At 32.1% G+C, this 13,821-nt stretch overlaps 1 non-coding gene across 1 annotated transcript; it reads left to right on the top strand.

The window, feature by feature from the left end:
* Window positions 1-533: 533 nt before the first annotated feature.
* Window positions 534-640, top strand: LOC136215868 (small nucleolar RNA R71). The gene has a single exon (XR_010682871.1). It is a non-coding gene; the product is annotated as a small nucleolar RNA R71 (small nucleolar RNA).
* The last annotated feature ends 13,181 nt before the right edge of the window (window positions 641-13,821 follow it).

Here is a 13,821-nt window from a genome sequence, read left to right as displayed (position 1 = left end):
TGCTAATCGTATCTCTTGATTGATTTTGATAATTATTTGTACGATTTTGATTAGCATTCACATTATTATTATCCTTCCAGTTAAAGTTAGGATGATTGCTCCATCCAGGATTATAAGTATTAGAATAAGGGTTATTAGTTTGGTTTTGCCCTTGGACAAAATTTACCTGTTCATTCTCGCTCATACCTTCATAATCCACATCTGCTGGGATTGGATTACCATTAGAATCGCACGGTGCCATAAACCTATCAATTTTGTGTGATAAGGCAGAAAATTGGGCTTGTAACATCGCAACTGGGTCAAGATTTACTATACCTTTAATAGATGATGTGTTTAAGGATGATGGTTTCGCCACCGGTATGTGTCCACGTTCCGCGGGCCACATACTGTTGTTTAACGCCATTTCCTCCAAAAGTTCTCTTACTTGGGCAGATGTCTTCTTCATAAATAACCCTTCCGATATAACATCTAATGAACCTCTAGTTGTAGGGTTTAAACCATTATAAAATGTTTGCATTAAAAGTGCATCGGGCAAGTGGTGGTGTGGGCATAAACGTTGAAGTTCTTTAAAACGTTCCCAAGCCTCATAAAGAGTTTCATTATCATTTTGAGAAAAAGATGTTAACTCTTTTATGACTCTTGCGGTTTTTGCTAAAGGAAAATATTTTGATAAAACGTTTGGGCTAATTGTTCCCAAGTTTCAAAAGTTGCGGCTGGCATAGAAGTTAACCATTCTTTGGCTCTATCCTTCAAAGTGAAAGGAAATAGGCGAAGTTTGATTGCTTCGGCAGTCACATCTGTTATTTTAAAAGTGTCACAAATTTCTAGGAAATTCGTCAAGTGGGTGTTAGGATTTTCGTTAGGTAACCCATAAAACGTCACATTATTTTGTAACATATTAAGCAAAGCGGGCTTAATTTCAAATTGGTTTGCAGAAATTCTGGGTCTAACTATGCTGTTGGTCACACCGGCCACTCCTGGCCTAGCGTAATCCATAAGTGTTGGTGGATTTGCCATTTTTTCTGGCTCGGTATTTGTTTTTACGGGAGTCTTGTTTTTGTTTTTCTTGTTTTTGTTTTTCTTTTTTTTTCTTGTTCTTTTTAATGGTTCTTTCAATTTCTGGGTCTATAGGGTCTGGTGTAGTGCCTGATCTTCGAGAACTGCGCATGAACTTGAAATCTTGCACGAACCGAAACTACCTTCAAAACAGAATTTGAAAAATAAATATGTTAGTAAATTAAAATTAATAAAGTGCAAAAGTTAAAATAAGTATGTATAAACCTAGATTCGAAATAAAACACGAAAAATCTAAATTTTTGTAAAAAAATTTGGCGTTCCCCGGCAACGGCGCCAAAAACTTGTTGAGCGATTTCCGCAAGTGCACGGTATACGCTTGTAGTAATAAAAGATATCGAACCCACATGGAACGCTTTTTAACAAGAACTTATTTTAAATCGGTTTGATTTACTTTTAAGGTTTATAATATGAAAAATCGTTTAATTGGATTTGGTTTTGAAATTGATAGAATAAAAATTAGATTAGAATATGTAGAATGTTAAAAATCACTTTTGATTTAAGGATGAATTTACAAGACAGAAACGTTTAGTGCTTTAGAAAAGTGAATATATGTATTCGTTTGCATTAAGCAAAGAAAACAACTTTAAACTTTGTATAAATTATATAAATGTAATAATATAAACTCCTTCAATTAAAAGGCTTTGAACACAACAATCCCCTAACTGGTTAGATTGCTTCCTTAACCGAATAGATTGTCACGACCCAACCCAGGCCATGACCGACGCATAAATTAAACTAACTTTAATTTATGCTAGCCTTAATTCTGAACAAATGAAAATTCCAAAATTTATTAGCAGAATATCAAACTCATCTCAATTACATCAATAAACCTTAAAGGAATCAAATGTGCAAGTCTAAACCTCAATAATCAAAGTTCTCTAAAGAATAAAATAAAGCTAAATTCTTAATCAGTCTCCTTCAACATCAATCCAAGGGTTACCTCACGAACAGGGACCTTAATCTGAAAAAAAAGATTCAACGTGGTATGAGATTTTCGTCTATACGAGCGAAAACCTCAGTGAGCAGTAGCTATAGCACACAACAGAAGGGGAACAGGCAGGCAAGCTGATACTTTTAAATTATGACAAATATAGTTCAAAATATAGTATTTCAAAATCAGTTAAACTAAAGGGGCAATATAAGATAATCAATTCCAAAATGCTGACAATCAATTGTCAAACATAACACTGAAACCTTTCAAAATATCAAATATTAGTATAATCAGAATATAAGACAAAAGCTTTAAAACACATGGTACAGTGTAACAGAGTGGTGATACTGCACACCACCAGGGCCAGATAAATGGTAAGCGCTACCAATAACAGATACAGATAACAGATAATCGCCTTCACCAATCTTATGCATGATTATAATGCTGACACAACTGACGACAAACTCACAACTGACAACCTGACTCAAAGACAAATGCAAGGACCTAATGTTATGAAGATCGGTGAGAGGCCAGATAACAGATACAGATATACTGAGCACTTATACCAGTTTGAAAACATATAATATACATATATAAATCAGAAAATCATAACTGATTGAACGAATTATCAGATTTCTAAAACAAATGAAATAACTGCGATAAATCGCGTATCAGAAACTACAAATCATATCAAACCAGATTTTAATAAATTCATTGTACATGATAATAAAACAAATCAATATAAAGGCCTGTTCCCAAAATATACGCTCTAATACTAAGGATATTTAGTAAACATCAGGTTTAAGCTATACGTTTTTAGGAACGAAAATATACAGTCAAACGCTAATTTTGATAAACAGTTTTTCAGTCTAATATTTCAATCAAACAGTGTCGTGTACTATAATTACCACTCACCTGAAATACGAAAAGAATGTCCGGTCAAAGATCGCTACTGCCTGACAACTAAACGTCGGTGGGTAATTCTGGAGTTCCTAAATCACGAATGATGAAACCCAAATAAATTATTCTAAACTCATTTCAACTAAAGAAGTTAAGGGAAGAAGTTAAGTTCCAAACAGAGAGTTTTTTTTGGTTAAAAGAAAATAAGGTAACCACAACACTATAATTAATTCATGGGAAGCTAGTAGAATAAGGAAAAGATAAACCATTAATTCAATGGCACACAAACCATATATATAGAATAAAGGCTTTTGTTTGTTTTTATCCTTATTTTATTTTTGTTGATCAAAGAAAGCAAAGAAAGCAATTGATTTCCTGGAGAAGGCTACCTGCCAAAAATAATAATAAATAAAAAGTCTTTGTAGCCTTTGTCTTTGTTCTTCCTGGTTCAAAAGTTGGTTTTCAATTCATTTATGTTTTATTTATTTATTTATGCTAGTGCTAGAATGAAAACAATTTATCATAATTGAAAACGATTAAAAGTAAACTTATAGATGCCACGCAAAAGTTAGCATAGGGAACAACATTTAAGTCTAGGAAAAAGATTTTTCATCTTTGCAGCAAAAACAAGGAGGACAGTTATGAGAAACCCAATTGAAAAGACAGCTTTTGAGATAGAATAGTAGAATTATAATGAGTTCTATAGAAGAATCAGACAAATAAAATAAGGGCTAACCTGAACACTTTAAGGAGCTTTACTCAAAAGGCAGCAAAAACGATTTTGATGGAGGAGAGAAGGAGGACGGCGACTCTTGAACCAAGAAAAGAAGAGCAGTTTATTTTCTTTTCTTTTAGGGTTAGTTGAGTGAGGAGTGGGTAGTTTTGGAAAAGTTAATAAAATAAAGGTGGGTAATTTTATAAAAATAATAATAATATTAAATACTAATACTAATAACAATAATAATAATAATATACAATAATTGATAAAACTAGGATCATTACATTCTTCCCCTCTAAAAGAAATTCGGTCCCCGAATTTAATTTACGAAAAAAAAATACTAACCCGAAACATCAAACAAATGGGGATATTTGGTTCGCATATCGGATTCAGTCTCCCAAGTGGCTTCACTACTAGAGTGGTTTTGCCAAAGAACTTTAACTAAAGGAATTTCTTTAGAACGCAGGTTTCGAACTTGACTGTCTAATATCCTTATGGGTTGCTCCTCATAGGACAGGTCATCTCTAACTTGTATAGTTTGAGGTTGCAAGACATGGGAAGCATCAGGAATGTATTTCCTAAGCATCGATATATGGAATACCGGATGAACCTTAGAGAAATCAGGTGGAAGAGCTAGACGATATGCAACTGCACCAATCCTTTCAAGAATCTCAAATGGACCCACATAACGCGGACTCAATTTTCCTTTCTTGCCAATTGTAACACCCTGGTCCAATACATGTAGACGCGTTTTAAAGCCGTGAGGCCCAATGTGTTGGAATTGGGCCAGAGCGGACAATATCTACATAGTATTGGACCAAGGTGTTACAATGATACTTTATCCAAGATACCAATTTGCCTAAGTGTTCAACAAAGTTTCCTTGTAACGATTTTGAATTCAACTACGTTTTAATGAAAACACCGGAACTCACTTCGGATCATTTACCATAAGTGCTACATAAAAATCTATCGAATAGAATAAACTTTATTAGATGAAGTATGAATTTGATACAAGTTTACAGAGAACAAGAAGCATGGAAGCTTTCGACGAGTTTCAAGCGAACGGTTTGTCAATCCTTTCCTCGAACCTCGTTTAGAGTTTGTCAGGCTCCTAGGGCGAATCCTCTACTAAATCTTCTCGCTGAATCTTCGGAATAGAGATTGGTCTATCTACTACCAAAATGTAAACTAATATGAACAAATCTAAATGCTAATGTGTTTGTAATTATTTGATAAACAATGTGTGTATATCATATTGCTTTTTACAAAATCGAACTTCTAACTCTGAATCGCTTGACTCAGAATTTCTGCATTAATTCTGTACTAAGTCTTCTCTTCAATATCTCTTAACTCTGAAATCAACTCTCTATTTATAAATATTGAGGAGTTGTGTCTAAGGAACGTGTCTGCTTGTGAAGAGGCGTTCTTATCCAATCGAACGGACGTGTTCCGTCGAAAACGAACATGTGCGAAGTATGTTTCTTGGAAATCTAAACTTACCGAGAATGTATATTCTCGGCCGAGAATGGGGGAACATATATTAAGTCATCGAAATGGTAAGGGAAATAATTGGGCGACGCGTGTCGCGACTGAGAATGGAGGATTCTCGGTCGCGATACGGAGGATATTTCTCCGTTTCTGACTTCGTCCTCATCCTCGTTTCGGCGCGTTTGATTTTCGTCGTCTTTGACTCATTTTGTAGGGTTTTCTTTCGTTTTTAACCTCTTTTCATTCCTATTTGATTTTTACCAAATATTTAGGTACCTTGCATGAAAGAAACATATTCGAACGTAAAAGTACGCTAAACAGATATAAACAGTACGAATTCGTAGCAAAACTGATGTAAATACTAATGATATTTTAGGTATATTTTGGGCTTAACAATCATGCAAAAAAGTCAGGCAACAAAAATCAGGAATTAAATCCTACCAATGCAAACTATCAACCATACGACCAAAAGAGGCAAGAGAATCAGCAACTGCATTTCCTTCACGATAAATGTGAGAAATGACAAATTGCATGGAATCTACTTTTAATAAACAATCAATCGAACTTTGACGAACCACCCAAGGAACAGTAGTTGACTTACTACGCAACAACTGAACAACATAAGTCGAGTCACTCTCTAACCAAAGGTGACGCCAACCTTTGTCAAAAGCCGTATGAATCGCATATTAAAGAAAATAATTAAAAAGGTATGGAAACATTATACTTAGGCCCCATTTGTTTGGGGAAAAATATTGTGTTCTGGAAAATTTTATGCAGGGAAAATATTGTGCAGGAAAATAAAATATTTTCCTGTGTTTGGCAACAACACTGAAAAATATTTTCCGGTGTTTGGCTACAACACTGGAAAATATTTTCCAACCACTAAATATAGATTTTCTATATTTTTTTTATTTTCAATTGTATATTAAAACACAAAAAATATGTAGAGACGTGTAAAACTGTGAAAACGTAAAAAATAGAAAAAATGTAAAAAAACTCATGAAAACAAGAAAATGTAAAAAAACATGAAACACAAAAAAATGTGAAAAGATGTGGAAAACACGAAAACATGTAAAAATATGGAAAACAGAAAAACGTAAAAAAACACAAAAAAAATTATAAAAATTTATTAAAAACACAAAAAGTAGAAAAATGCGAAAATTACGAAAAGTAAAAAAAATTAAAAACATGGAAAAAAAGTTGAAAAACACAAAAATGTGAAAAAAAAATAAATATAAAAACACGAAAACATTTTTTCACATTTGCGGTATTTTTTTGTATGTTTTCTCATGTTATCAACGCTATTATGTTTTTTTGCACTTTTTCTTCTTTTTTGTGTTTTCACGTTTAGCTTTTCGGTTTTCGGTTTTTTCCTTTTTCACGTTTTCTTTTTTTTTGCGTTTTTTATTTTTCGCATTTTGTTACTTTTTCGTGTTATTCACATTTTTTTCATGTTTTTCGTATTTTTCACGTTTTTGTGTTTTTTACGTTTTCGTGTTTTGTTTGCATTTTTCGTCTTTTCATATTTATCGTGTTTTTTACTTATTGTCACGTTTTTTTGTTTTAGCATTTTTTGCGTTTTCGTGTTTTTCGTATTTTTTCACATTTTTGTGTTTTTTGTATTTTTCATATTTTTCGTATTTTGTCACTTTTTCGTGTTCATGTTTTGTGCCTTTTCAAGTGTTTGTTTGTTTGTTTGTTGCGTTTTTGTATTTTTCGCATTTGTTCACATTTTCATGTTTTTTGCGAGTTTTTTTTGTCATATTCTAGTGTTTTGTAACGTTTTCATATTATTTATATTTTTCGCGTTTCATATTTTTACTTTTTTTAACGTTTTCCCAATATTTCTCTGAACGCGTATGTTTTGGGGAAAATGTTTTACCCTTTTGAAAAGGGTAAAACATTTTCCCTTATTTCTTCTTTGCTTTTCCATTGACTTGCAACTTATTTTCCTTTGACTTATTTTCCTACCGAAACAAACACTTAAAAATTGGGAAAATATTTTCCTGCAGAATATTTTTCCCCAAACAAACAGGGCCTTACAATGAAATTTACTTCAATTGCAAATCATGTTTTGTCACGATTACCATTCTAAGTTTATTTATCATTTTCAGTGATGGATTTTATATCTATATCTATATCTATATTATTATATATAATAATGGAAGTAGATAGAAATTAATTAGGAGAGTTTTAGAAGCGTTTTTTATTAATTGTCAAAATAGTAATAAAAGAAAATTATAAATATTATATCTAATCTAATATATATTTAATAGATATAATAAAATAACTTACAAAATATCCAACGAAAAAAATTATATGATGATAAAAAAATATGTAAGGACTCATTCAAATCTCATTCATTTAATTTTAATAAATAGCATTAAAACAAATATTACTGAAAAAAATATATTTATATTTAATAGATATCATAAATAACTTACAAAATATCACAACAAAAAAATTGTATAACGACAAAAAAGATATGTAAGGATCCATTCAATTTCCCTTTATTTAACTTTAATAAATAGCATTAAAACCAATGTAACTGAATTTTTTTTATAAAGAAAGACATGCTTATTTCAAATTCATGGATTTATCAAAGATTTTTGAAAGAATGAGAAAAAGAATTTTGAGGAGAGCTAGAATTTGATTGAAAAAACATCGTTACAAAGTATAGTAAATATTTTAAAGTTGCAAGATTATATAGAAAAAGTATTATACAAGAACGGAAAGGAATGACCCTTACAAACATGTCAACATGGCCAATACATTATGACTTCAACAACTTCCAAAACCTATTATCAAGTAATTATAAAGATATGTATGTTAATTTATTTACAATCTGTAAAATGAAATTATTTTAAAACAAAATATTAATATCATTATATATAAATGATATAAAATTTAAAAAATATTAAAATATTGTATAAAAAATTATCCACTCGCACGGGCACAATACTAGTATATATATATAAGGGAGGGATCGGGTGAGAACAAGAGCCTATGTGAGAACACTAGCTTATAAGAGAACATGAATGAAACGACGTCGTTTTGGTGGTGTAGGGACATAATGGCATTTTGGTAAATAACCTACACCACCTTTAATCAAAATGTTAAATGAGAAAATGAGGAAGGAGGGATTCGAACCTAGGGTGTAGGGGGAGTAGAGAGCACACTCAACTACTAGTGGAACACTTGCTTTAGTTTATTTATTATACAATTCTTTTATTTATATATTATTAAGTGCCTATGTTGCTAAAAAAATCCAATACTATATTTTTTAAATAAAAATACACTTGCTTTAGTTTGTTCATTATACAATTCTTTTATTTATATATTACTAAGTGTCTCCGATGCTAACAAAAATCCAATACTATATTTTTTAAATAAATATATATTATATATTTTAATAAAATTTCATATTAATATTTTTAGAACATAAACTATAAAGTTTAGAACATACGATATATTTTTTAAATCATACGTTAGAACATATATTTTAACTTTTAGAACACGAACTATGAAGTTTAGAACGTACGACATATTTTTTAGAACATACGTTAGATTATATATTTTAATTTTTGGAACACAAACTATAAAGTTTAGAACATACGTTATGTTTTTTAGAACATGCGTTATGTTTTTTCGAACATGAATTGTAAATTATATTATAAAACAAATGCAAAAATGATCCAGATATTTACTGATTTTTTTAAATATTATACTTAATTTTTAAAACACAAATTATAAAGTTTAGAATATATGTAACATTATTTAGAACATCGTCCTTAACATTTTAAAACATAAATTACAAAAATATAGAGGAATTAAATAAATGAGAAATTGGAGCATGTTCTTGGATTTTTTTCTATTAATAATTCATTATTATGCACATTTCTTTTTTTCTATTAATAATTTATTATTATGCATATTTCTTTTTTTTATTAATAATTCATTATTATGCACATTTTTTTTCTACTCCAAAAATCCTATCAACAGGCTGAGAAGGAAGATGAAACTTATGATGAACAAGTTGATTTCAATGGAAATGCATTTAAGAATTCTGAGATCTGGACTAATGAACATGATGAGCAAAGAAGAGTTGTTGATAACGACCCTAATGATAGACACATTTTTTCCATGTTTTCATGTATGTGTAGGCAATAGATCATGATTTTCATGTTATCTTGACATTCTTCTGATCTATACATGTTATTTAAAAAACTTATTGCACAAAAATTAACAAATACACAAGTTAATTACGCACCACCCATAACATTGTAAGTTTTACAACTTATATTCTTTGATTTCAATTGCAAGCATCTAGTTAGCTCATCGAATATACCTCAAATGCAATAAACTTTTTGATCATGTGGCGTTCATACTATAGAATTTCGCAGGATGCAGTCACATATGGGACCACTTTCAGTTTGTATAGTATGTGCATCGCGGTTTACAGGACATATCCTATGATCTTTCCTAATATTTTCATATGAAAACAGAATGGATCTAACAGAATTCCAGTCAATTGAATGCTCCGTGTGTGGAAGTAAAAAATATTCTCTTTCGCAGAGTTTGTTTGGCACCATACTATTTAACACTTCTTTCAAGTTTTCGATATTGTGATCCCTGTGTGTGGAAGTAAAAAAGGAAAATAAATATCAAATTATCATTCTTTGCAGCAATTAGAAGAGAGGCCAGAGGCAGAGGACCTCACACATATATGTTAGCTAGAAAGTGATGAAGACATTCAAGTTGAAATCCACGTAAGCAATGTTTGATTTTCAAGAAAACCATGTTATTTGAAAAACTCACTTGTGTAACCAATAAGATTTTCAGAATAGCATTAAGGAAATTGTAAATTAAATTGACACGATATAACATTGGCGAAAGTCAGCAAGTTCTCAAAACCAGTATTTTTTAAGAACTTAACAACATTAAACTTTTTACCAGCCTTAATGTGTGCATAAGCCAAATCCAAGTGTCTCACTGCATTAAGAAAACATGTAACATTAACCAGATAGCAGGAAACACATAAAACTCATAAAACTTACTTGGAATGGTGCTTTTTCACTTTTATTTGCCATGTTCCTTGAACCAATAGAGAATTGAACCAAATTCTAAAAATGACCAGACACTAAGCCACCATTGATGTCTTATATACTTCCAAAAAGGAACTAAACGGAACTTATGTGCGGAACTTCAACAGTCCACAGCGCCCAAAGAGAAACTGAACGGAACCCAAAGAGAAACTAAATGGAACTTATGTGCGAAAATTCAACCATCAATGGCTGCCCAAAGAGAAACTGAACGGTGCGAAGCTTCTACCGTCAATGGCGCCCAAAGAGAAACTGAACGGTGTGATGCTTCAATCGTCAATAACTATACTTTATCCCACTGGTGTGTTAATTACTTTTATATGTTTTTTGCTTAAACCACTGTTTAGCCCCTGATCTATACACAATTTTTTCATTTGGCCCCTGACCTATACATTAATTACTGAACTGAACTTAATTTACTTATACTGAAATTTAGTCAAAAAGAACAGGGCCTAAGTGAAATTTCACCCAATCTGGCCCATGATATTTCTAGCCTATTACAATTAATCATTTGTATTATATGCATAACACGTGGGTGGGTTTACAACATGGCCCTGACTATAGGATATATCTATAAATGTATGTTGAAAAATAATATGTATCCCGCCTACGGGTAAACGTAATATTTATAAATATCCTCTTTTACCCGCTGGCGAGTTATGTGCTCTTTATATACTTACCAAACGTAATATTTATAAATATCCTCTTTTACCCGCTAGAGAGTTATGTGCTCTTTATATACTTACCAAACGTAATATTTATAAATATCCTCTTTTACTCGCTAGAGAGTTATGTGCTCTTTATATACTTACCAAACCTAATATTTTTATATCCTCTTTTACCCGTAAAAACAGCTTGAAGAAGACTTTGCCCATCCTTAATCATGTGCTGGTTCACCTTGGACTCTTTCACCTTGCTGGTTCCTTCATAGGTGACCTCGAGCTTCCTCCAGATTTCCTGTGCTGACTCGCATCCTGAAATCTTATTGTACTCTGCAGCATCTAACACACAGTGAAGCATATTGATAGCCGAGATGTTATTTTCTAATTTATTGAGGTCATCCTCAGTCCACTTAGCCTCATTTTTTATGACTTTTACATCATCAACAGTTTCATAAGGAACAAACGGGCCTTGAACTATTGCTAGCCATGCACTCATATTTGTTGCCTGAATGAAGTTTTTCATTCTGTTTTTCCAAAAGGTATAGTTTGATCCGAAGAACAAAGGTGGCCTAGTGATGGACAAGCCCTCAGGAAATGAGTGCTATTAACAGCCATATTAGGGACCAGCTCAAGATAGTGTTATTTTGTGAGTTGAGCTATTTAGCTCTGATACCACTTGTTGGTCCCTTGTGTTACTAGAATAAGCTCCTAAGGGGGGTTAAAACTATTTAAAATTTTTCTTTCTTAGGCTGACTTCTTTCAGTTATGACTTAAGATTTTTCACTTAATCTTTAGCACAACGATATTGAGTGAGGTCAGAGGCAGCTTTAGTTGATCAATGACTAAGACTGCTTCTAACGTTGAGTCAGGAAATAGCACTTGGAAGTCTATTTCTGAGCTCAACACCAATTCACACAACTCAGTATTCGTTCAGTTAACCATTTTACTAGACACAATAAAAAGCAAGCAGATAAAGGAGTTAAGGGATAGAAAAGGTTACTCAGTAGTTTTATCCTGGTTCGGCCTCCTGCCTACATCCAGTCCCCCGGAATCATTCCGAGCTTTAATCCACTACTGAGCTCTTTTGGATAGAGCACAAACCCCTTACAATAGTCAGCGAGTATATAGAGTACCGTCCTATACATCCTATACTCAACACTATCTACCTCTGAGTGCTAAATACCGAGCAACTCAGAGTCTCCTAACAATTTTAAAATCGATAAGATTTTTGTTCTAATACAAAGAACACTTTGAATGATCTAAAAACTAATATTTTACACAAGAATAAGAATTGGTATAAGGTTGCTTTGCTTTGCTTTTGCACAGAACTTCAAGGAAGAATTTGGTCAGTGTTTCGACTTATTAAAGAATTGCATCGATTGAAGAAAATGAGAGGCCTATTTGTAGTGACACTTGAGCCATCGGTCATTTCAAATTTCGAAATAACCGTTGGAGGGAAACGGCTCTGCTGTCCCTTTCGTTCCTCAGTGCTCAGCGTCGCGGCCAATGAGAATGTAGTCTTTTCTATCTTGATCAGTGCTTCAGTTGCTTTTGGCCAGTAAGCGTCAGGTTGTCTCTCCATTTTAGGCAAAAATTCCTCGACAGCTTCCTTATTGCGTCTGATCCCTTCCTTATTTGGATTAGCTTTGTCTCCAAGTTTATTAGCTTTGTCTGTTGAACTCAGCAGCTTCGTTGTGAAGGAGATAACCAGTCTTCTAGATCCTTCTTCTTACTGGACTGAGTTGATTCACAAGCCTTTGATCCGTTTTTGACTTAGCTTGGGACTTGAACTTGCTTATTGGGCTTTGGGCTTTATTTTAATGTCTTTAACACTTGTATAATTAAATACTCAAAGCAATACTTGAACAAACACATTAGTACCAAATAAATCAAAGCACTTAAATTTAATGTGTTGGAATTTTTATCTTAGGGATTTAATTATAACTAGCTTTGCACCCGTGCGATGCACGGTATGTACAATATTTTTAAATATATTAAATTAATATGAAATGATATATTTTACAATATAATCGATTTAACTATAATAATTCATTATAAATTATTTAAAATCTCGTTAAATACTACATTTGGAGTACGATTATACTATGTTCTATCTCCATCTATAAATTATTAAAAACCTCTTTATTACCGCATTTTTAGAACGATTACATGTTCTATTTTCATCGTCATAAATAAGAATTTTGATTACATGTTCTTAAATTCTATCTTCACGTGAAAACTACTGTTAAGTATTTTTCAATTACAGCCTCCATTTTATTCAACTTCTTGCTCACCTTCCTCATTAGGTGACCTTTTGGCATCCAAAGATATAACAATCAAATGTGAGCAAATGTAAATTAAATCAAGTGTTTACAAATTACATGTATATACAACAACTTAGAACTCACTTAGAAATGGAGGATAGGAAAATACAAATAGCAGGTTAACAAAAAATACAGAAAACAAAATCCCTAGAAACTAAAATTAATTTTTTTAAAAAAAACTCACCAATGCAATTCACCACTGCCACAAAATTACGATAACTGCGTTTGACTTTTCTAGATAATGGTCGTGGATAAAATATTTCTCCTCCTTAGACAGTAAGCTAAGAAACAGGCCTATCAACGAAAAATGGAGTTTGATATATGGGGCATAGAAGAAATATACATTTAAAATAGACAGATGAAACTTGCAAGATAACTCTACAGACCTTAATTCACTCCATCTTCTCAATATCATGCCGAAGCTTTTCAGTTTCAGTATCATGTCGCAACAACGAAAAATGATGTTCCTGTTTATAGTTGAACAGATAATTTCATAAAACCAGCAATGCAATATTTTATTAAGAGTCTATTATTGCTCTGCATAATAAGAATTGTTGAGAGAGAAGTGTAAAATCGAACACATTCAGAAAGACGGTAACGCACAACAAATGAATCAAAC

The sequence above is a fragment of the Euphorbia lathyris genome, chromosome 1, assembly GCF_963576675.1.
Source record: "Euphorbia lathyris chromosome 1, ddEupLath1.1, whole genome shotgun sequence".
Taxonomy (NCBI): Eukaryota; Viridiplantae; Streptophyta; class Magnoliopsida; order Malpighiales; family Euphorbiaceae; genus Euphorbia; species Euphorbia lathyris.
Note: the sequence above shows the minus strand (reverse complement) of the source record. Positions and strands in the feature narration are given on the sequence as shown.